General features: G+C 44.2%; 1 pseudogene; it reads left to right on the top strand.

Moving 5' to 3' along the window:
• Window positions 1-23,494, top strand: part of LOC139230247 (zinc finger protein 585A-like) — a 262,521-nt pseudogene that overhangs the window by 174,074 nt on the left and 64,953 nt on the right.

The raw sequence follows: 23,494 nt of genomic DNA, 5'->3' as shown, positions 1-23,494 counted from the left end.
TGTCCCTTTATACAAGTCATTAATATAGATTTGTAAATAGTTGAGGCATCCCACTAGTCACTGTTTGTCTACAGGAAAATGACCCATTTATCCCGACTCTGTTTTCTGTTAGTTAGCCCACCCTCTATTCATGCTAATATATTACCCCCAATCCTGTGAACTTTTATCTTGTGCAGTAACCTTTTATGTGGCACCTTATTGAAAGCCTCTGGAAATCCAAATACACCACATCCACTGGTTCCCCCTTATCCACCCTGCTCATTACATCTTCAAAGAACTCCAGCAAATTTGTCAAACATGATTTACCTTTCATAAAACTATGCTGACTCTGCCTGACTGTATTATGCTTTTCCAAATGTCCTGCTTCTGTTTCCTTAATAAAGGACTCCAGCTTTTTCCCACCAAAAGATGTTGGGCTAACTAGTCTATAGTTTCCTGTTTTCAGTCTCTCCCTTTTTAAATAGCGGTGTTACATTTTTGGTATTCCAAACCGCTGGGATCTCTCCACAATCCAGGTAGTTTTGGGAGATTTCAACCAATGCATCCACTATCTCTGCAGCCACTTCTTTTAAGACCCTAGGATGCAGGTCATCATGTCCAGGGGACTTGTCCAGTTTTGGTCCAGGGGACTTGTCCAGCTTTAGTCCCATTATTTTACCGAGTACTTTTTCTTTAAGTGTCAGTGATAGTTTTAAGTTCCCCCTTCCCTAAATCCCCTTGATTATCTATTATTGGAATGTATTTAGTATCTTATAACTTGAAGACCGATACAAAATATCAAAAGGGTTTTATTCAAATATTGAAAGCTGCAACAAATGGAGCTAACGTTTGTTAACCAATTGATAATAAAATGAATTGAATCTGCAGGTTGGTTTTGGATTTCTCTGAGATGGAGCCGGACATGATGTGCCTTGAAATACCACCAGTGTCCAGTAGATGATAATGTCCCTCCAATTAATTCGGATTGATTGGAGCGTGATTGCCCCCTGGAGCAGGAGGAATGAGGGCAGATCCGGGTCAGACACTGAACATACTGCACCACACAGGGCCACTACACACTGCCCCCTTCCTGGGGCAGCTCAGGGTCAGACATGGCACCCCACAGGGACATCAACACTACACAAGGAGATTACTACCTTTAAGGTCTTGCTTTTTAATCTCTTTCCTAGCTCCCTAAAATCTGGCTCGAGAACCTCATCCCTTTTTCTACTTATGTCATTGATGCTGATATGGACCATTACTGCCCTGTATACATACCATGCTGTGTGTGTAGTGTCCGAGGAGTTGTACTGATATGGACCATTACTGCCCTGTATTCATACCATGCTGTGTGTGTAGTGTCCTTTTGCAGATTTTTTGTGTCCTCCTCACACATTGCTTTTCCTCCCATCTTTGTATCGTCAGCAAACTTGGTTGCATTACACTCGGTCCCTTCTTCCAAGTCGTTAATATAGATTGTAAATAGTTGGGGTCCCAGCACTGATCCCTGCGGCACCCCACTACTTACTGATTGCCAACCGGAGAATGAACCATTTATCCCGACTCTCTGTTTTCCGTTCGTTAACCAATCCTCTCTCCATGCTAATATATCATCCCCAACCCCATGAACTTTTATCTTCTGCAGTAACCTTTCACGTGGCAACTTGTCAAACGCATTCTGGAAGTCCAAATACACCACATCCACTGGTTGCCCTTTATCCACGCTCTTCGTTACATCCTCAAAGAATTCCAGCAAATTTGTCGAACATGACTTCCCCTTCATAAATCCATGCTGACTCTGCCTGACCGAATTATGCTTTTCCAAATGTCCTGCTACTGATTCTTTAATAATTGACTCCAACATTTCCCCAACCACAGATGTTAGGCTAACTGGTCTATAGTTTCCGGCTTTTTGTCTGCCTCCTTTTTTAAATAGGGGCATTACATTTGCAGTTTTCCAATCTGCTGGGAGCTCCCCAGAATTCAGGGAATTTTGGTAAATTACAACCAATGCATCCACAATCTCTGCTGCTACTTTTCTTAAGACCCTAGGATATAAGACATCAGGTCCAGGGGATTTATCTGCCGTTAGACCCATTATCTTATTGAGTACTACCTCCTTAGTGATTGTGATTGTGTTAAGTTCCTCCCCCTCTATAGCCCCTTGTCTATCCACTGTTGGGATATTGTTAGTGTCCCCTACCATAAAGACTGATACAAAATATTTGTTCAAAGTTTCTGCCATCTCCATGTTCCCCATTACTAGTTCCACGGTCTCGACCTCTAAGGGACCAACATTTACTTTAGCCACTCTTTTCCTTTTTATATACCTGTAGAAACTTTTGCTATATCCCGTGCTATACCTGTCCTGGGAGTGCTTGATGGGACCGTGTAGAGGGAGCTTTACTCTATCTAATGCCACTTTTTTAAAAAGGAGGGAGAGAGAAAACAGGGAATTATAGACTGGTTAGCCTGACATCGGTGGTGGGGAAAATGTTGGGATCAATTATTAAAGATGAAATAGCAGCGCATTTGGAAAACAGTGAGAGGATCGGTCCAAGTCAGCATGGATTTATGAAAGGGAAATCATACTTGACAAATCTCCAAGAATTTTTTGAGGATGTAACTAGTAGAGTGGACAAGGGAGAACCAGTGGATGTGGTGTATTTGCACTTTCAAAAGGCTTTTGACAAGGTCCCACACAGGAGATTGGTGTGCAAAATTAAAGCACATAGTATTGGGGGTAATGTACTGACGTGGATAGAGAACTGGTTGGCAGACAGGAAGCAGAGAGTCGGAATAAACGGATCCCTTTCAGAATGGCAGGCCAGTGGGGTGCCGCAGGGTTCAGTGCTGGAACCCCAGCTTTTTACAATTTCCATCAATGATTTAGATGAAGGAATTGAATGTAATATCTCCCAAGTTTGCAGATGACTCTAAGCTGGGTGGCGGTGGGAGCTGTGAGGAGGATGCTAAGAGGCTGCAGGGTGACTTGGACAGGTTAGATGAGTGGGCAAATGCATGGCAGATGCAGTAGAATGTCGATAAATGTGAGGTTATCGACTCTGGTGGCAAAAACAGGAAGACAGAATATTATCTGAATGGCGACAGATTAGGAAAAGGGGGGGTGCAACGAGACCTGGGTGTCATGGTACATCAGTCATTGAAGTTTGGCATGCAGATACAGCAGGTGGTGAAGAAGGCAAATGGCATGTTGGCCTTCATAGCTAGAGGATTGGTGTTTAGGAGCAGGGAGGTCTTACTGCAGTTGTACAGAACCTTGGTGAGGCCACACCTGGAATATTGTGTTCAGTTTTGGTCTGCTAATCTGAGGAAGGACATTCTTGTTGTTGAGGGAGTACAGCAAAGGTTCACCAGATTGATTCCCGGGATGGTAGGACTGACATATGAGGAGAGACTGGACCAACTTAGTTTGTATCCACTGGAGTTTAGAAGAATGAGAAGGGATCTCATATAAACATATAAAATTCTGATGGGATTGGACAGGTTAGAGGTGGGAAGAATGTTCCCGTTGTTGGGGAGTTCCAGAATCAGGGGTCACAGTCTAAGAATAAGGGATAAGCCATTTAGGACTGAGATGAGGAGAAACTTCTTCACTCAGAGAGTGGTTAACCCGTGGAATTCTCTGCCGCAGAAAGTTGTTGAGGCCAGTTTGTTAGATATATTCAAAAGGGAGTTGGATCTGGCCCTTACGGCCAAAGGGATCAAGGGGTATGGAGAGAAAGCAGGACAGCGGTACTGAGGTTGAATGATCAGCCATGATCTTATTGAATGGCGGCGCAGGTTCGAAGGGCCGAATGGCCTGCTGTTGCACCTAATTTCTATGTTTCTATGTTGTACCTGCCCTGGGAGTGCTTGATTGAACAGTGTAGAGTGATCTTTACTCTGTATCTAACCCATACAGTACCTGCCCTAGGAGTGTTTGATGGGATAGTGTAGAGGGAGCTTTACTCTGTACCTAACACCGTGCTGTACCTGCCCTGGGAGTGTTTGATGGGGCAGTGTAGACTAGTATTGACCATGATTCCCCTCTAACTATTGTTCATATGGCCCCAGCCATTGATAGTCCTGATAACCCCTACAATGTGCCTCTGACACCCCTTTCTTTTACACGGGATCTCGTAGCTCGGAGATCACAACTAATGTCATCTCAAAGGGCACCGAACTTGTCGTTAAATCAACCTCTCGATGTTTTTAGCAAACCAGGCAAATCGAACGGTCCTCTCCAAAGAAAACTGCAAGTAGGCCCTGCCATCTGAACATGCCAACTCAATATTGAAGGCATCTCCCGTTCAAAATGTGAAAATCTCCAAAGGTTACTCAAGGAACACAGCGTCGATGTTCTGTGCTTGAAGAAACACACATTTAACACACACACCAGTTTGACACAAGAGGATGGATCACAGGTTGTGACCTAATCACATTCAATAACCATCCCATGTATGGCCTGGCATGCTATGTTAAATGAGGCATTGAAGGCTGCACTGAACTGCGCATACCAGTATTGCCAGAGTTTTCACTGCAGCAATGGGCATAGGAAAGCTAACAATCTCTGATGTCTATAAACCACCATTTTTACAGTGGCCTGACCCACCGCTCCCTCCTAATCAACATCCGTCCATCCATCTCAGAGATTTTAATAGCCACCACACAACTTGGGGCTATGCAAACGCCAATTATAATGGAGAAGTCATTGTGGGCTTCACAGAGAACACATTCCTCCATTTTGACGCCAAAGATGGAGGTAAGTTCTATTTGTCAAGGTTATAATCTGACACCCCTTCCTTTTACAGGGGTTCTCGCGTCCCACCCTGTTGCATGATCTTAGCTCAGAGATCACAATTAATGTCATCGCAAAGGACATCGAACGTCTGCAGATTATAACCCAGATCGATGTTTGCTCTCTAAAGACAACAAAGGAAACCCAATCACGGCCTCCAGAACCGTTCTCGGTAACTTCCCCAACAGTCAACACAGGCCCTCGATCATCAATATCGGGATCGCAATTCCTGTCATTACATCAACACCAGAACCACGATGGAACTTCAAAAAAGCAGACTGGGAAACCTTCCAATGGTCAGTTGACACCAACATCAGGTGAATTCTGCCAACCACCAATGCCTTCAACCGATTAATAGAAATTATTAAAGCTGTTGCAAAATGCAGTACACCTCATGGGTTTAGGAAGACATATATTCCTTGATAGATAGAGGAAAGTGATGCTCACTACTAGGAGTATTCGCTGAACAAGAACCCAGACATATATTCCTTGTTGGATGGAAGAAAGTGAGGCTCACTCCCAGGAGTATTCACTGAACAGGAACCCAGACATATATTCCTTGTTGGATGGGAGAAAGTGAAGCTCACTACCAGGAATATTCGCTGAACAAGAACCCAGCTATAGCCAGCACAATGCTGCAGTCCATGAACTCGGCGAGATGTGAAAGGTGGAGGAGCCTTGCGGAGAAGATTAACTTAATTCACTCCATCAGGAAAGCACGGACCCTGCTCCGTAAACTTGGTGGGACAAACCCCACCTATACACACAGGACGACCATCAGAGCAGGCACCATCGCATCCCACTCGATACAAACATCAAAGGCTCCGGTAGACAAAGACTTTCATCGACAGATGAAGCGGCAGCTTTCGACAGACTTGACGGCAGCACCGAGATGGTCAACTGTGTCTGATCCATTCACCCGGGATGCACTAAACACAACCCTGTCCTCAACCAAATCTGGAAAAGCTGCTGGTCCAGATGGTGTTTACCCTGAATGCTTTAATACACTGGGATCCAAATTGAAGTGATGGTTGACCTCCTTCTTCTCTGAGGTACTGGCAACTGATAAAATTCCACCTCTTGGGTGGGAGACTAAAATAATTGCCCTCCTGAAGCAGGGGAAGAATGCCTGTGAAACCTCCAGCTATTGCCCGATCTCCTTACTATTACTTGTTATAAAATGCTGGAGAGGCTACTACTCCACAGACTAGTCCCCATCATTGAGCGAACTATTCCTGAGGAGCAAGTGGGCTTCCGGAGTGGCCGTATCTGCTGCGACCAAGTGGTAGCTTTAGTAACGCACATCGAAGCAAGCTTCCAGCAAAAGCTCTAGACTGCCACAGCACTCGTGGACCTGTCAGCAGCGTATGACACAGTAGGGAAGCATGGACTGCTTTTCAAGATCTGCATCATTTTACCCTGCGCAACAACGATCCATCTCCTCACTCCATGCTTAGCAACCGACGCTCCCATGTGTACTCTGGCACCCAGAAGAGAGAGAGGACATTGGACAACGGACTCCCACAGAGTTTTGTCCTGGCACCCATGTTATTGAACGTTTAAACAAGTCATCTGCCCGAAACAGAGTCCCGCAAATTCATATACGCTGATGACATTGCCTTGGCCATGCAAAACACAAATCTGTCCATCATCGAATGGACCCTGAACAGTGATTTAAAGAGGATTGAGACCTACCTCCATTGATGGTGACTCTGGCCAAACCCTGCAAAAGGCTGTCACCTCGACATTCCACTACAACACACATCAAGCAAACCAGGCTTTGAAAGGCTCCATTGGCGGCGCAGAGGTAAACCATGCCAAAAAACCCTCCTATTTAGGAGTCACGCTTGATCGCACCCTGCCACATAGACAACATCTCCAGAACCTTGGGAAGTAACGAAAGAGTAGGGTCAACCTGTTCCAGAAACTCACCGGATCCACATGGGGAGCAGATGCTCAAACATTCCGTACATCAGCACTACACCAGTAAAGACACGCTGATCTAGGCTGACTTGACGAACCTACCACCAACCCATCTCAAATCTACAAGGCCATTTTGGACCGTCACCGAAGTCCTTCAGCGATCTCCCCTCAGCCTTGATGACCGATGGCGAAATGCTTGGAAGAGTTGCGACATATGGAATGGATTCCTTGCGACATATGGAATGGATTCCTTATAGAAGACCCCAGAGTACAACCTGAAGGATCAAACCTTCCTCGCAAATATTGGGCAACCGTCAACCGTCTCAGAACTGGTCATTGTAGACGCTGCCACCTTCACATAGGTGGAAGATTAAAGCATCACCATATATCACACACACAGCCAATACACAGACATATATCACACACACAGCCCGTACACAGACATGTATCACACACACAGCCCGCTCCTGAGGCCAGTTTACATGACGTCACACAGGCTGCGTTGCCAGGTTACCGACGACACACAGCTCGCGTTGCTAGGTGACGGACGTCACAGGCACTGAGGCCTTTGGAACGCGCGCGGATTTAAATCAGGATCCACGTGACTGGAAGCAGCACCGCCTCCGACTGTGGGAGTGGGCGGGGTGCTTCTGGAGCTGTGCCGGCCTCGATTGGTCGCGCGAGCTGTCAATCATCTGATTTGACCCAATAGCAGCGACGATTCACATCGACTCCCTGAGCGTGACCTGCGCATGTCCCGGATCCCCGTTGACGGTTGGTGAAGGAAAAGCAAAATTACGGAAAGTGATCGGCGGCTGAGGTTAGTGTCCCGGGGGGAGGAGGGGGAGAGGTAGCCGGGTGCTGAGGGTGAGTGTCCCGGGGCGGAGGCGTGGTGGTGGGGGGAGATGGAGCCGGGGGCTGAAGAAGTGTCCTTTGACGAAGCTGCTGCTCGGAGCCGCAATGAAAACGGCCAGGGGTGAGAGAGCCGGATCCGGGGATAGACGTGTGACGGGGTGAGAAACAACCTTCCCTTAGCAAGTCCACGGGCCTCCTCCCTCCCTCCCTCATTACACGAGACCCTGTCCCCCTCTATATTACAATCGACCCTGTCCCTGTTTATATCACATTAGACCCTTTCCGCGGTTATATTACAATCAACCCTGTCTCCGGTTATATAACACTAGACCCTGTCTTTGTTTATATTACATTAAAAATAAAAAAGGGAAGGTGGCTCAACCGTGGCTATCTAGGGAAATCAGGGATAGTATTAAAGCCAAGGAAGTGGCATACAAATTGGCCAGAAATAGCAGCGAACCTGGGGACTGGGAGAAATTTAGAACTCAGCAGAGGAGGACAAAGGGTTTGATTAGGGCAGGGAAAATGGAGTACGAGAAGAAGCTTGCAGGGAACATTAAGGCGAATTGCAAAAGTTTCTATAGGTATGTAAAGAGAAAAAGGTTAGTAAAGACAAACGTAGGTCCCCTGCAGTCAGAATCAGGGGAAGTCATAACGGAACAAAGAAATGGCAGACCAATTGAACAAGTACTTTGGTTCGGTATTCACGAAGGAGGACACAAACAACCTTCCGGATATAAAAGGGGTCAGAGGGTTAGTAAGGAGGAGGAACTGAGGGAAATCTTTATTAGTTGGGAAATTGATGGGATTGAAGGCCGATAAATCCCCAGGGCCTGATGGACTGCATCCCAGAGTACTTAAGGAGGTGGCCTTGGAAATAGCGGATGCATTGACAGTCATTTTCCAACATTCCATTGACTCTGGATCAGTTCCTATCGAATGGAGGGTAGCCAATGTAACCCCACTTTTTAAAAAAGGAGGGAGAGAGAAAGTAGGGAGTTATAGACCGGTCAGCCTGACCTCAGTAGTGGGTAAAATGATGGAATCAATTATTAAGGATGTCATAGCAGCGCATTTGGAAAATGGTGACATGATAGGTCCAAGTCAGCATGGATTTGTGAAAGGGAAATCATGCTTGACAAATCTTCTGGAATTTTTTGAGGATGTTTCCAGTAAAGTGGACAAAGGAGAACCAGTTGATGTGGTATATTTGGACTTTCAGAAGGCGTTCGACAAGGTCCCACACAGGAGATTAATGTGCAAAGTTAAAGCACATGGGATTGGGGGTAGCGTGCTGACGTGGATTGAGAACTGGTTGGCAGACAGGAAGCAAAGAGTAGGAGTAAATGGGTACTTTTCAGAATGGCAGGCAGTGACGAGTGGGGTACCGCAAGGTTCTGTGCTGGAGCCCCAGCTGTTTACATTGTACATTAATGATTTAGACGAGGGGATTAAATGTAGTATCTCCAAATTTGCGGATGACACTAAGTTGGGTGGCAGTGTGAGCTGCGAGGAGGATGCTATGAGGCTGCAGAGTGACTTGGATAGGTTAGGTGAGTGGGCAAATGCATGGCAGATGAAGTATAGTGTGGATATATGTGAGGTTATCCACTTTGGTGGTAAAAACAGAGAGACAGACTATTATCTGAATGGTGACAGATTAGGAAAAGGGAAGGTGTAACGAGACCTGGGTGTCATGGTACATCAGTCATTGAAGGTTGGCATGCAGGTACAGCAGGCGGTTAAGAAAGCAAATGGCATGTTGGCCTTCATAGCGAGGGGATTTGAGTACAGGGGCAGGGAGGTGTTGCTACAGTTGTACAGGGCCTTGGTGAGGCCACACCTGGAGTATTGTGTACAGTTTTGGTCTCCTAATCTGAGGAAGGACATTCTTGCTATTGAGGGAGTGCAGCGAAGATTCACCAGACTGATTCCCGGGATGGTGGGACTGACCTATCAAGAAAGACTAGATAAACTGGGCTTGTATTCACTGGAGTTAAGAAGAATGAGAGGGGACCTCATAGAAACGTTTAAAATTCTGACGGGTTTGGACAGGTTGGATGCAGGAAGAATGTTCCCAATGTTGGGGAAGTCCAGAACCAGGGGTCACATTCTAAGGATAAGGGGTAAGCCATTTAGGACGGAGATGAGGAGAAACTTCTTCACCCAGAGAGTGGTGAACCTGTGGAATTCTCTACCACAGAAAGTAGTTGAGGCCAATTCACTAAATATATTCAAAAGGGAGTTCGATGAAGTCCTTACTACTCGGAGGATCAAGGGGTATGGCAAGAAAGCAGGAAGTGGGTACTGAAGTTTCATGTTCAGCCATGAACTCATTGAATGGCGGTGCAGGCTAGAAGGGCTGAATGGCCTGCTCCTGCACCTATTTTCTATGTTTCTAGACCCTGTCTCTGTTTATATTACACTGGGCCCTGTCCCTATTTATATTACACTAGACCCTGTCGCTGTTTTATATTACACTGGACCCTGTCGCTGTTTTATATTACACTGGACCCTGTCTCTGTTTATATTACACTAGACCCTGTCTCTGTTTATAGTACACTAGACACTCTCTGTTTATAGTAAACTAGACTCTGTCTCTGTTCATATTGCACCAGATCCTGTTTATGTTCATATGCTGGACCCTGTCTCTCTTTATATGACATTAGACTCTGCCTCTGTTTATATAGCACGAGACCCTGTCTCTGTTTACATAGCTGTCGACCCTGTCTCTGTTTATATTGCACTGGACCCTGTCCCTGTTTATGTTACGCTAGAGCCTGACTATGTTTATGTTACACTAGACCCTATCTTTATTTATATTACACTGGACCCTCTCTCTGCTTATATTACACTGGACCCTGACCCTGTTTATATTACACGACACCCGCTCTCTGTTTATATTACACTGGACCGTCGCCCTGTTTATATTGCACTAGACTCTGTATCTGCTTATATTACACTCGTCCTTTCCCTGTTTATATAGCACTAGGTGCTGTCTATGTTTATATTACACTAGAGCGTGACACTCTTTAAATTACACTGGACCCTGACTCTCTTTATATTACACTAGATCCTGTCTCTGTTTATATTACACTAGATCCTGTCTCTGTTTATATTACACTGGACCTTGTCTCTGTTTATATTACACTAGACCCTGTCCCTTTTGATATTACTCTAGTCTCTGATAATATTACACTAGGCCCTGTCTCTGTTGATATTACACTCGACGCTGTCTCTGTTTATGAAGCACTCGACACTGTCCCTCTTTACATTTCACTGGACCCTGGCCTTGTTACTATTACACTGGACCCTGACCCTGTTTATATTACATGAGATCCTGCCTCAGTTTATATTTCAATCTATCCTCTCTCTGTTTATGTTACACTGGACCCTGTCTCCGTTTATATTACACTGGTCCCTGTTTATATTACTCCAGACCCTGTCCCTGGTTATATAACACCGGGCCCTGTCTCTGTTTGTTTATATTACACTGGACCCTGTCCCTGTTTATATTACACTGGACCTTGTCCCTGTTTATATTACACTAGACCCTGTCCCTGTTTATATTACACGAGACCCTGTCCCTGTTTATATTACGCGAGACCCTGTCCCTGTTTATATTACACTGGACCCTGTCCCTGTTTATATTACACTAGACCCTGTCCCTGTTTATATTACACTAGACCCTGTCCCTGTTTATATTACGCGAGACCCTGTCCCTGTTTATATTACACTGGACCCTGTCCCTGTTTATATTACACTAGACCCTGTCCCTGTTTATATTACACTGGACCCTGTCCCTGTTTATATTACACTAGACCCTGTCCCTGTTTATATTACACTAGACCCTGTCCCTGTTTATATTGCACTGGACCCTGTCCCTTTTTATGTTACGCTAGAGCTTGATTATGTTTATGTTACACTAGACCCTATCTTTATTTATATTACACTGGACCCTGTCCCTGTTTATATTACACTAGACCCTGTCCCTGTTTATATTACACGAGACCCTGTCCCTGTTTATATTACACGAGACCCTGTCTCTGTTTATATTACACTAGATCCTGTCTCTGTTTACATTACACTACACCCTGTCTCTGTTTATGTTACACTGGACCCTAACCCTGTTTATATTGCACTAGACCTTGTCCCTGTTTATATTACACTAGATCCTGTCTCTGTTTATATTACACTGGACCTTGTCCCTGTTTATATTACACTAGATCCTGTCCCTGTTGATATTACTCTTGTCTCTGATAATATTACACTAGACCCTGTCTCTGTTGATATTACACTCGACGCTGTCTCTGTTTATGAAGCACTAGACACTGTCCCTCTTTACATTTCACTGGACCATGGCCTTGTTACTATTGCACTGGACCTTGTCCCTGTTTATGTTATGCTAGAGCCTGACTATGTTTATGTTACACTAGACCCTATCTTTATTTATATTACACTGGACCCTGTCCCTGTTTATATTACACTGGACCCTCTGTCTGTTTATATTACACTGGACCGTGTCTCTGTTTATATTACACGACACCCTCTCTCTATTTGTTTATATTACACTGGACCCTGTCACTGTTTATATTACACGACACCCTCTCTCTGTTTATATTACACTGGACCCTCACCCTGTTTATATTACACTGGACCCTGTCCCTGTTTATATAGCACTAGATGCTGTCTATGTTTATATTACACTAGAGCGTGACACTCTTTATATTACACTCGATCCTGTCTCTATTTATATTACACTAGACCCTGTCTCTATTTATATTACACTGGACCTTGTCCCTGTTTATATTACACTAGATCCTGTCCCTGTTGATATTACTCTTGTCTCTGATAATATTACACTAGACCCTGTCTCTGTTGATATTACACTCGACGCTGTCTCTGTTTATGAAGCACTAGACACTATCCCTCTTTACATTTCACTGGACCCTGGCCTTGTTACTATTACACTGGACCCTGTCCCTGTTTATATTACACGAGATCCTGCCTCAGTTTATATTTCACTGGATCCTCTCTCTGTTTATATTACACTGCACCCTGGCTCTGTTTATATAGCACTAGACCCTGTCCCTGTTTATATTACACTAGACCCTGTCCCTGTTTATATTACAATAGACCCTGTCCCTGTTTATATTACACTTGACACTGTCTCTGTTTATAGTACACTGGACCCTGTCTCTGTTCATATTGCACCAGATCCTGTTTCTGTTCACATTATGCTGGACCCTGTCTCTCTTTATATTACACTAGACCTGTTAAGTCCTAGTTCGGGTGGTCAGCTGCATTCGACAATAATCGAGTCAGACACCTTCAATCTTTACGTCTTTATTGAAGCGGCTTCGGACCTGTTGCCAAACCGCCAGCACAGAGTCTACAGATTCTGGGGCAAGCAGACAAAATGTCTGCCTATCCTCACAGACGCATCCTTTTATCTTTACAAACCGCAGGAGGTATGGCCCGCTTTATCAATCACAGTGTGTTACTAGGGCTTCATGGATTGATAGCCTGTTTATCTTTAGAACATTTTATGCTTTTACGAGCAGAATTGCTCAGTGACACCAAAACCTCCTACGTGCTAGGATAGCTTAGCTTAATCATGCGAAGCAGATGTGCACCTTATCAAGCCATGGCCATAAACCCTTGTTTATCAGTGATGGTCACACAAGCTACTTTGCCCACTACTTTCTCATTGGAAACTAAGTCTGTCTTTTCTTATTTTCTTATTGATTCCTAGAACCATTTTATTAACCCTTTCACGATTCTTCCACATACATTCACATTCCCCCCTTTATCATTTCATGATAACTTCTCATTCATAAATGTTTACTCCCAATTGTCTTTGACATTCCTCCTCCTCAAGTTCTATCTTTATTCTGTCATTTACCCGTTCAGTTGTTCCTTCACCTAACATCGGTTCTAGTTCTTCTTCCCTCGAAATCTCAAGTCGTTGTAACATCATTCTTTGTGTCTTCCCCAGTCCACTTATCATGGCCATCAGTCGTGCCAACAAGCATTTAACTACACCGATCGCAACGAAAATGCACAAGGCTATAATGGCAAGGTATATAGCAATGTTAATAAACCAATCCCTCCATCCACCGAAACCCCAGTTTCCCAAATTGGGTCCTTCGTTCATCCCATTCAACCAATGTTCTAATCCTTTCTCTATTTCCTCCAATTCCTGAGTTCTATCTTTTATTCCCATGACACATTTACCTTTCTCTCTTCCCTGCACTATTGCATACACACCCCCTTCTCTCGCTAGTATATAGTCCAAGGTGAAATGATTCTGTAGGGTATGAAGTCTAATATCTGACAATCCGTCCTTGATTACTTTAATCGCACTTTTAGTCTGATTGCCCAATATTGTTAGCCCGCTTACCAAGTAGTTCCGGTTATTGGCAGCCATGGCTCCAGCCGATCCTCCTATTGACAGGGCGCTCAATACTCCCCACCCTACAGAGTGACCTGTACTTCCTATTGCATTGGGTGCCTCCCAGTTTGCAAAAAATTCCTTACTCACAATCCTCTTTTTCCTTCCTCTCCTCGGCCCAGACCGCTACTGAGTAGGGCAAAGGACTGTGGTAGTAGTGAGAAATCCAACTGCTACTTGGGACGGGGTTTCTGGTGCACCGGGAATCAAGATGTTACTTCCTTTACCCTTGCTTAGGAAAAAGTACCTGGGCTTGGTGTAGAGTACTGGTGGGGTTCCGCCCTCGGCTGGGGTTCCCTGTCCCCAACTGTTGTCACAAGGGGCAAATGACCCATCGACCTTACAAACCAGAGGATATAGGTAGGGCTCTAGGGAGGTCCCTTCTGGTCCGAAATTTGACCTTATGGCGAATGCTGCCCCTTCTACTGTGAGATGTGTTTTATTCGTAGATCCGCACAAAATTTGGGTCCTTTGTCTTACTTCTACACAGGTATCCACACTCTGGCAGGAGGTGATGCCCGTGTTTGGGTCGTGAAGACAGGAATAATTGGACTGCTTTGTGAGACAGGTCTGGTTAACGGGCACGTCGACTTCTGCGCACCCGAATCCTGTACCATTCCAACACTGTGGGTACCCATCCTTCCCAGACCCTGTGGTGTTTCGGCAGGTGGCCGGGGGACCTCGGCCATCGGAATATGTAAATGTAATGTTTTCGGCGGGCGGGGTATCATTGTATCCTCGTATGTAAAGACTGGGATCCATAACTGGAGTTGGGGTAAACAATTCGGTGACTGACATAACAGGGTAGCATACAACCGACTCTGGCGCGAATAAGATCTTGAGAGTCCTCAGGAATATATTCTGATCGTTCCCCAGTTGCCCTTGCACGTTCCTTTTCCTCCTTTGCCTTGTTACTGATTCCAGGGATTGGTCCTTTGAATCAACTAAGTCATCTTCAGGTTGATCAGGGCAAACAAAGTCCATCTCACATTCCCTGAACCGGCATGGCAAATTCCATCGGTCTTTGCCCTGTAGAGTCACCTGTCGATCAACCTGTGAGAGTATACCCGTACGGGATTTTATGTTAGTCATGGTCCATGATTCGAGATCGTCTGGTGTCCTGGTTCCACATTGTACGATATCTTCCGTACAGAGGCGGAGAATTTGCTCTCTTGAGCCGTCGGTTGGGCAGCTGAGTAGTCGTCCCCCTGTTTTTGCTACTTTTATCAGCAGGATCACAACTCCTAACAGCAGGGTTCCGTGCATTCTTTCAATCCTGAAAGACAAAAGGGCTTGCAAACTGTCATGTTACTCTCGTGGCTACCAAGGACTCATGTTATGCCTAAATACCTAAAAGCAGGACAAGCAATCAGATGATAATTAGATTAATTAAAATTATGGCTTAAAATTACGGCTAAAACGGTTACGGAACGACGGGAACGAACGTATTATGGCACTTCAATTATTAGTCCACACTTCAATTATTAGTCCACGTCTATCTCCACTCCCCCCTTTTGATTACCGCCGGTAATCAATTTGCAACGATGCATGTGCACCCACGCGTCTCTACCTTCCACCTTTACAGCGGAGGGGGCGGTGAGTAAGACCTGAAATGGACCATCCCATCGGGGCTGGAGATGACGTCGCGTCCAATTTTTAATGAGGACGAAGGATCCGGGCTCGATAGGGGATGATCCGTGAGAACAGGGACGGTCATCATAAGCAGCGCGAACCTGTGAATGAGAGGCTCGCAATGCCTTAGTTAGGGCTAACACATAGGTAGTCATCTCCTCAGTCATGTGATGAAAGTGAACGGCAACTGGAGAATGGTGGTCCCAAGGGGTGCGAAGAGGTCTGCCGTACACGATCTCGGCCGGGGTGAGACGCGTCGTCCCTGGGGGGGTGGAGCTAATCTGAAAAAGAGCTACAGGTAACAATTTTAACCAAGTCGACCCTGTTTGAGAGGTCAGTTTAGCTAACTTGGTTCGCTCGACCAGACCTGCCGCCTGGGGGCGATAGGAACAATGGAGTTGTTGATGTATTCCTAACTGTTGGCACAATTCCTTGTTTACAGCTGCAATGAAATGGGGTCCGTTATCTGAACTAAGACGACCGGGAACCCCGAAGCGAGGGATAATTTCCTTCAGCAATATCTTAACAACAGTACAGGCTCTATTATCCGTAGTAGGATAAGCTTCAATCCATTTACTAAAAACATCAACAATAACCAAGACATTTATAACACTGACAGTGTGGCAATTCTATATAGTCCATCTGCAAAGTCTCGAAGGGTCCGGCTGGCAAGGGTATTTTACCTAATAAACATGGTGCCCCCCTTCCAGGATTATGGCGTTGGCAGGTAAGGCAACGAGAAATAATATTCTGGGCAAACATTTGGAGGCTAGGATGCCACCATGTCTGGAGGAGCAGGTCACTAGTGGTTTTTGCTCCACAATGCGTGGCATAATGAACACATTCAATTACCCAAAGGGCCAATTCATCGGACATACAAGTTTGACCAGCGGGTGTGATCCACAACCCGGAGGCAGTATCATATTTACAATCAAGATCGTTCCAAAGTTGTTTTTGTACAGCAGGAGCGTCCTCCTGTAGGCGAAGTTCTTCTTTGATGGTTGGTATTGGCTTTTCAGGGGCTGACAAGCTCGGCTTAGAGCTGGACGTCTGCCTCATCATTCGGGGCACAACAATCTGCTGACTCCTTGAAGCACACTTAGCCGCCTCGTCAGCACGCCGGTTTCCGATGTCGATTGGAGAGGAACCGGCAGTATGAGCGGAACATTTAATAACAGCGATAAATGAGTGTTGTAGCAGCAGTTGCGCCCGGTGTTGGGACATTAGGACTGGAGTAAGGGGGTGGTAGAACTCCGTTCGTCTGTAAATTCGGCACAGGCACATTTACTGCCACAGCCGCGTCAGCCAAGGCATTAACATCGGGTTGTGCCGTCGGACGAGGCGGGGGAGCCCCTGGAGTCATATTCCAATTATCCCATTCATCGTCCTCGTCAGCCCCATTCATGCCAAGACCAGCCATTGAACTACGTAGTTCAGTTAACGATTCCTTGTTTGTTGTATTTCTCTTTTCCTGTGCACATTCCTTTCTTAAAATTTCCAATGGCTTAGGGATTCCCGCATCGGTTAATTTAATTCCTGCCTTGAGAGCATTCTTCTGCCAACTCGCCAGAATATTCTTATCTTTTTCATCTTGACAATGTTGGCGCCAAATTTCAATCAATTTCTTACTCTTTTTCCCGATTCCCTTTGACCAAATTAATTCTTGGGCGCGTTTAATTGTTTCTAAATCGCTTGAACCCCCTAATGGCCATATGTCTGAACCTAATTTCTGATTCAAACCGCCCGACAATTGTCTGAGTTGCTCGTTTTTATCTGGGTGTTTATCACACAACCTCTGCAAAATGCTACTTGAGCCTGTCGTTGTATCAAGTATATTACCCATGATATAACTTATCTTAACCTATGTATTCAACGTTTTGACGGACTCATTAAGTGAGACAATTTCAAATCAGTTATTCAACGTTTTGACAGACTCATTAAGTGAGACAATTTCAAATCAGTTATTTTTTAACCCACCACCGTGGTGGGCACCCACAATTTCCTTTTCTCTTTATTTCTTGCTGTTTTAACGTTTGACGGACTACTTGTGGTAGACAATTTCCAGATCAACCTACTCCTTCGTCATTTTAACGGACCACCATGGTGGACAATTCCAAATCTATCTTTTCCTGGGGTAATCTGACAACTGACCACGGGCGATCCCGTCAACAATCAATTGAACAGTGGTGAAAGATCCGCAACAAGAACTTATGACAGGAGGAAAACAAAGTGGCAATTTAACTAAATATACTCACTTTGGGGCCCATTTCCTCTGCCGCGTCCCATCTGTAGGATATCAATGATTCAGCCACTTCCAATCGAGAGTTTTTGGGATCCCACTTCTGACACCAAATGTTAAGTCCTAGTTCGGGTGGTCAGCTGCATTCGACAATAATCGAGTCAGACACTTTCAATCTTTACGTCTTTATTGAAGCGGATTCGGACCTGTTGCCAAATCGTCAGCACAGAGTCTACAGATTCCGGGGCAAGCAGACAAAAGGTCTGCCTATCCTCACAGACGCATCCTTTTATCCTTACAAACCGCAGGAGGTATGGCCCGCTTTATCAATCACAGTGTGTTACTAGGGCTTCATGGATTGATAGCCTGTTTATCTTTAGAACATTTTATGCTTTTACGAGCAGAATTGCAACAAGCAGAATTGCTCAGTGACACCAAAACCTCTGACGTGCTAGGATAGCTTAGCTTAATCATGCGAAGCAGATGTGCACCTTATCAAGTCATGGCCACAAACCCTTGTTTATCAGTGATGGTCACACAAGCTGCTTTGCCCACTACTTTTTCACGGGAAACTAAGTCTATCTCTTATTTTCTTATTGATTCCTAGAACCATTTTATTAACCCTTTCACGATTCTTCCACATACATTCACAGACCCTGTCTCTTTTTACAGAGCTGTCGACCCTGTCTCTGTTTATATTGCACTGGCCCCTGTCCCTGTTTACATTACGCTAGAGCCTGACTATGTTTATATTACACTAGACACTATTTCTGTTTATATTACACGAGTCCTTGTCTCTGTTTATATTACAAGAGTACTTGTCCCCGGTTATATAACACGGGCCCTGTCTCTGTTTATATTACACTGGACCCTGTCTCTGTTTATATTACACTAGACCCTGTCTCTGTTTATCTTACACTAGACCCTGTCTCTGTTTATATTACACTAGACCCTATCTCTGTTTATATTACACTGGACCCTGTCTCTGTTTATATTACACTGGACCCTGGCTCTTTTTATATTACACTGGACCCTGTCCCTGTTAATATTACACTAGACACTGTCTGTGTTTATAGTACACTGGACCCTGTCTCTGTTCCTATTGCACCAGATTCTGTTTCTGTTCATATTATGCTGGACCCTGTCTCTCTTTATATTACATTAGACCCTGCCTCTGTTTACATAGCTGTCGACCCTGTCTCTGTTTAGTTTGCACTGGACCCTGTCCCTGTTTATATTACGCGAGAGCCTGGATCTCTTTCTATTACATTCGACCCTGTCGCTGTTTATATTACACGCATCCTTGTCTCTGTTTATATAACAAGAGTACTTGTCCTCGGATATATAACATGGGCCCTGTCTCTGTTTATATTACACTGGGTCCGGTCCCTGTTTATATTGCACTAGACTCTGTCTCTGTTTATATTGCATTAGACACTGTGTCTGTTAATATTACACTGGACTCTCGCCCTGTTTATATTACACTAGACCCTGTCTCTGTTTATATGACACTACACCCCCTCTCTGTTTATATTACACTGGACCCTCACCCTGTTTATATTACACTAGACCCTGTCTCTGTTTACATTACACTACACCCTGTCTCTGTTTATATAACACTGGACCCTATCCCTGTTTATATTGCACTAGACTCTGTATCTGTTTATATTACACTCTACCTTTCCCTGTTTATATAGCGCTAGACCTGTCCCTGTTAATATTGCACTAGACCCTGTCTCTGTTTATATTACACTAGACCCTGATTATTTATATTCCACTGGACCCTGTCCCTATTTATATTATACTGGACCCTGGCTCTGTTTATATTATACTGGACTTTGTCCCTGTTTATATTACACTAGACCCTGTCCCTTTTATTATTGCTCTAGTCTCTCATAATATTACACTGGACCCTGTCTCTGTTTATGAAGCACGAGACACTCTCCCTCTTTACATTTCACCGGACCCTGGCATTGTTACTATTACACTGGAGCCTGTCCCTGTCTATATTACATGAGATCCTGCCTCAGTTTATATTTCACTCGAGCCTGACTCTCTTTATATTACACTAGACCCTGTCTCTGTTTATATTGCACTAGACCCTGTCCCTGTTTATATTGCACTAGACACTGTCTCTGTTTATATTACACTCGGCCCTGTCTCTGTTTATATTACATAGAATCTGCCTCTTTATATTACACTAGAACTGTCTCTGTTTATATTACATGAGTCCCTGTCCCTTTTTATATTACACAAGTCCTTGTCTCTGTTTATATTACACTAGACCCTGTCTCTGTTTATCTTACACTAGACCCTGGCTCTGTGTATATTACACTGGACAATGTCTCTGTTTATATAGCACTAAACCTTGTCTCTGTTTATATTAAACTAGACGCTGTCTTTGTTTATAATACAATAGACCCTGTCTCTGTTTATATTACACTGGACATTGTCTCTGTTTATATTACTCCAGACCCTGTCCCTGGTTATATAACACTGGGCCCTGTCTGTGTTTATATTACACTCGACCCTGGCTCTATTTATATTAAACTAGACCCTGGCTCTGTTTATATTACATTGGACCCTGACCCTGTTTTATATAACACTGGACCCTGTCTCTGTTTATATACACTAGACCCTTTCTCTGTTTATATTACAAGAGTACTTGTCCCCGGTTATATAACATGGGCCCTGTCTTTGTTTATATTACACTGGACGCTGTTTCTGTTTATATTAAACTGGGTCGTGTCGCTGTTTATATTACACTAGACCCAGGCTATGTTTATATTACACTAGACCCTGGCACTATTTATATCGCACTAGACTCTGCATCTGTTTATATTACATTCGCTCTTTCCCTGTTTATATCGCACTAGACTCTGCATCTGTTTATATTACACTCGCCTTTTCCCTGTTTATATTGCACTAGACCTTGTCTCTGTTTATATTACGCTAGCCCCTGTCTCTGTTTATATTACACTAGACCCTGTATCTGTTTATATTACACTCGCCCTTTCCCTGGTTATATTAGACGAGACCCTGTCTGTGTTTATAGTACACTGGACCCTGTCTCTGTTCCTATTGCACCAGATCCTGTTTCTGTTCATATTATGCTGGACCCTGGCTCTGTTTATATTACACTGGACCCTGTCTCTGTTTATATTACACTCGACCCTGTCTCTGTTTATCTTACACCAGACCCTGTCTATGTTTATAGTACACTGGACCCTGTCTCTGTTCATATTGCACCAGATCCTGTTTCTATTCATATTATGCTGGACCCTGTCTCTCTTTATATTGCACTAGACCCTGTCTCTTTTTACATAGCTGTCGACCCTGTCTCTGTTTATATTACACTGGACCCTGTCTCTGTTTATATTACACTGGACCCTGTCTCTGTTTATATTACACTGGACCCTGTCTCTGTTTATATTACACTAGACCCTGTATCTGTTTATATTACACTCGCCCTTTCCCTGTTTATATAGCACTAGATGCTGTCTCTGTTTACATTACATTACACCCTGTCTCTGTTTATATTACACTACACCCTGTCTCTGTTTATATAACATTGGATCCTATCCCTGTTTATATTGCACTAGACTCTGTTTCTGTTTATATTACACTCGCCCTTTCCCTGTTTATATAGCGCTAGACCCTGTCCGTGTTTGTATTGCACGAGATCCTGTCTCTGTTTATATTACACGAGACCCTGGTTCTATGTATATTCCACTGGACCCTGGTTATATAACACTGGACCGTGTCCCGGTTTATATTACACTGGACCCTGGCTCTGTTTATATTACACCAGACGCTGTCTCTGTTTATGTTGCACTACACCCTGTCTCTGTTTATGTTGCACTACACCCTGTCTCTGTTTATATAACACTGGACCCTATCCCTGTTTATTTTGCAGTAGACCCTGTCTCTGTTTATATTACACTAGACACTGGCTCTATTTATATTCCACTGGACCTGTCCCTGGTTATATAACACTGGACCCTATCCTGGTTTATATTACACTGGACCCTGGCTCTGTTTATATTACACTAGACCCTGTCCCTGTTTATATTACACCAGATCCTTCCCATGTTATATAACACTGGACTCTGTCTCTGTTTATGTTACACTGGACCCTGGCTCTGTTTATATTACACTAGACCCTGGCTCTGTTTATATTACACTAGACCCTGTCCCTGTTTATATTACACTAGACCCTGGCTCTGTTTATATTACACTAGACCCTGTCCCTGTTTATATTACACTGGACCCTGTCGCTGTTTATATTGCACTAGACCCTGTCGCTGTGTATATTGCACTAGACCCTGCCCCTGTTTATATTGCACTAGACACTGTCTCTGTTTATATTACATTCGGCCCTGTCCCTTGTTATATTACACAAGTCCTTGTCTCTGTTTATCGTACACTAGACCCTGTCTCTGTTCCTATTGCACCAGATCCTGTTTCTGTTCATATTATGCTGGACCCTGTCTCTCTTTATATTACATTAGACCCTGCCTCTGTTTACATAGCTGTCGACCCTGTCTCTGTTTGTATTACACTGGACCCTGTCTCTGTTTATATTACACTAGACCCTGTCTCTGTTTATATTACACTAGACCCTGTCCCTCTGTTTATATTACACTAGACCCTGTCCCTGTTTATATTCCACTGGACCCTGTCCCTGGTTATATAACACTGGACCCTGTCCCTGGTTATATAACACTGGACCCTATCCAGGTTTATATTACACTGGACCCTGGCTCTGTTTATATTACACCAGACCCTGTCTCTGTTTATCTTGCACCAGACCCTGTCCCTGTTTATATTACACCAGACCCTTCCCTAGTTATATAACACTGGACACAATCTATGTTTATGTTACACTGGACCCTATCCAGGTTTATATTACACTGGACCCTGTCTCTGTTTATCTTGCACCAGACCCTGTCCCTGTTTATATTACACCAGACCCTTCCCTAGTTATATAACACTGGACACAGTCTATGTTTATGTTACACTGGACCCTGGCTCTGTTTATATTACACTAGACCCTGTCCCTGTTTATATTACACTGGACCTTGTCCCTGTGTAAATTACACTAGACCCTGTCCCTTTTAATATTGCTCTAGTCTCTCATAATATTACACTGGACCCAGTCTCTGTTTATGAAGCACTCGACACTGTCCCTCTTTACATTTCACCGGACCCTGGCCTTGTTACTATTACACTGGAGCCTGTCCCTGTTTATATTACACGAGATCCTGCCTCAGTTTATATTTCACTCGAGCCTGACTCTGTTTATATTTCATAGATTCTGCCTCTTTATATTACACTAGAACTGGTCTCTGTTTATATTACATGAGTCCCTGTCCCATTTTATATTACACAAGTCGTTGTCTCTGTTTATATTACACTAGACCCTGTCTCTGTTTATATGCACTGGACCCTGGCTCTGTTTATATTACACTAGACCCTGGCTCTGTGTACATTGCACTGGACAATGTATCTTCTTTATATAGCACTGGACAATGTCTCTGGTTTATATAGCACTAAACCTTCTCTCTGTTTATATTAAACTAGACGCTGTCTCTGTTTATATTACACTGGA

The sequence above is a fragment of the Pristiophorus japonicus genome, chromosome 19, assembly GCF_044704955.1.
Source record: "Pristiophorus japonicus isolate sPriJap1 chromosome 19, sPriJap1.hap1, whole genome shotgun sequence".
Taxonomy (NCBI): domain Eukaryota; kingdom Metazoa; phylum Chordata; class Chondrichthyes; family Pristiophoridae; genus Pristiophorus; species Pristiophorus japonicus.
Note: the sequence above shows the minus strand (reverse complement) of the source record. Positions and strands in the feature narration are given on the sequence as shown.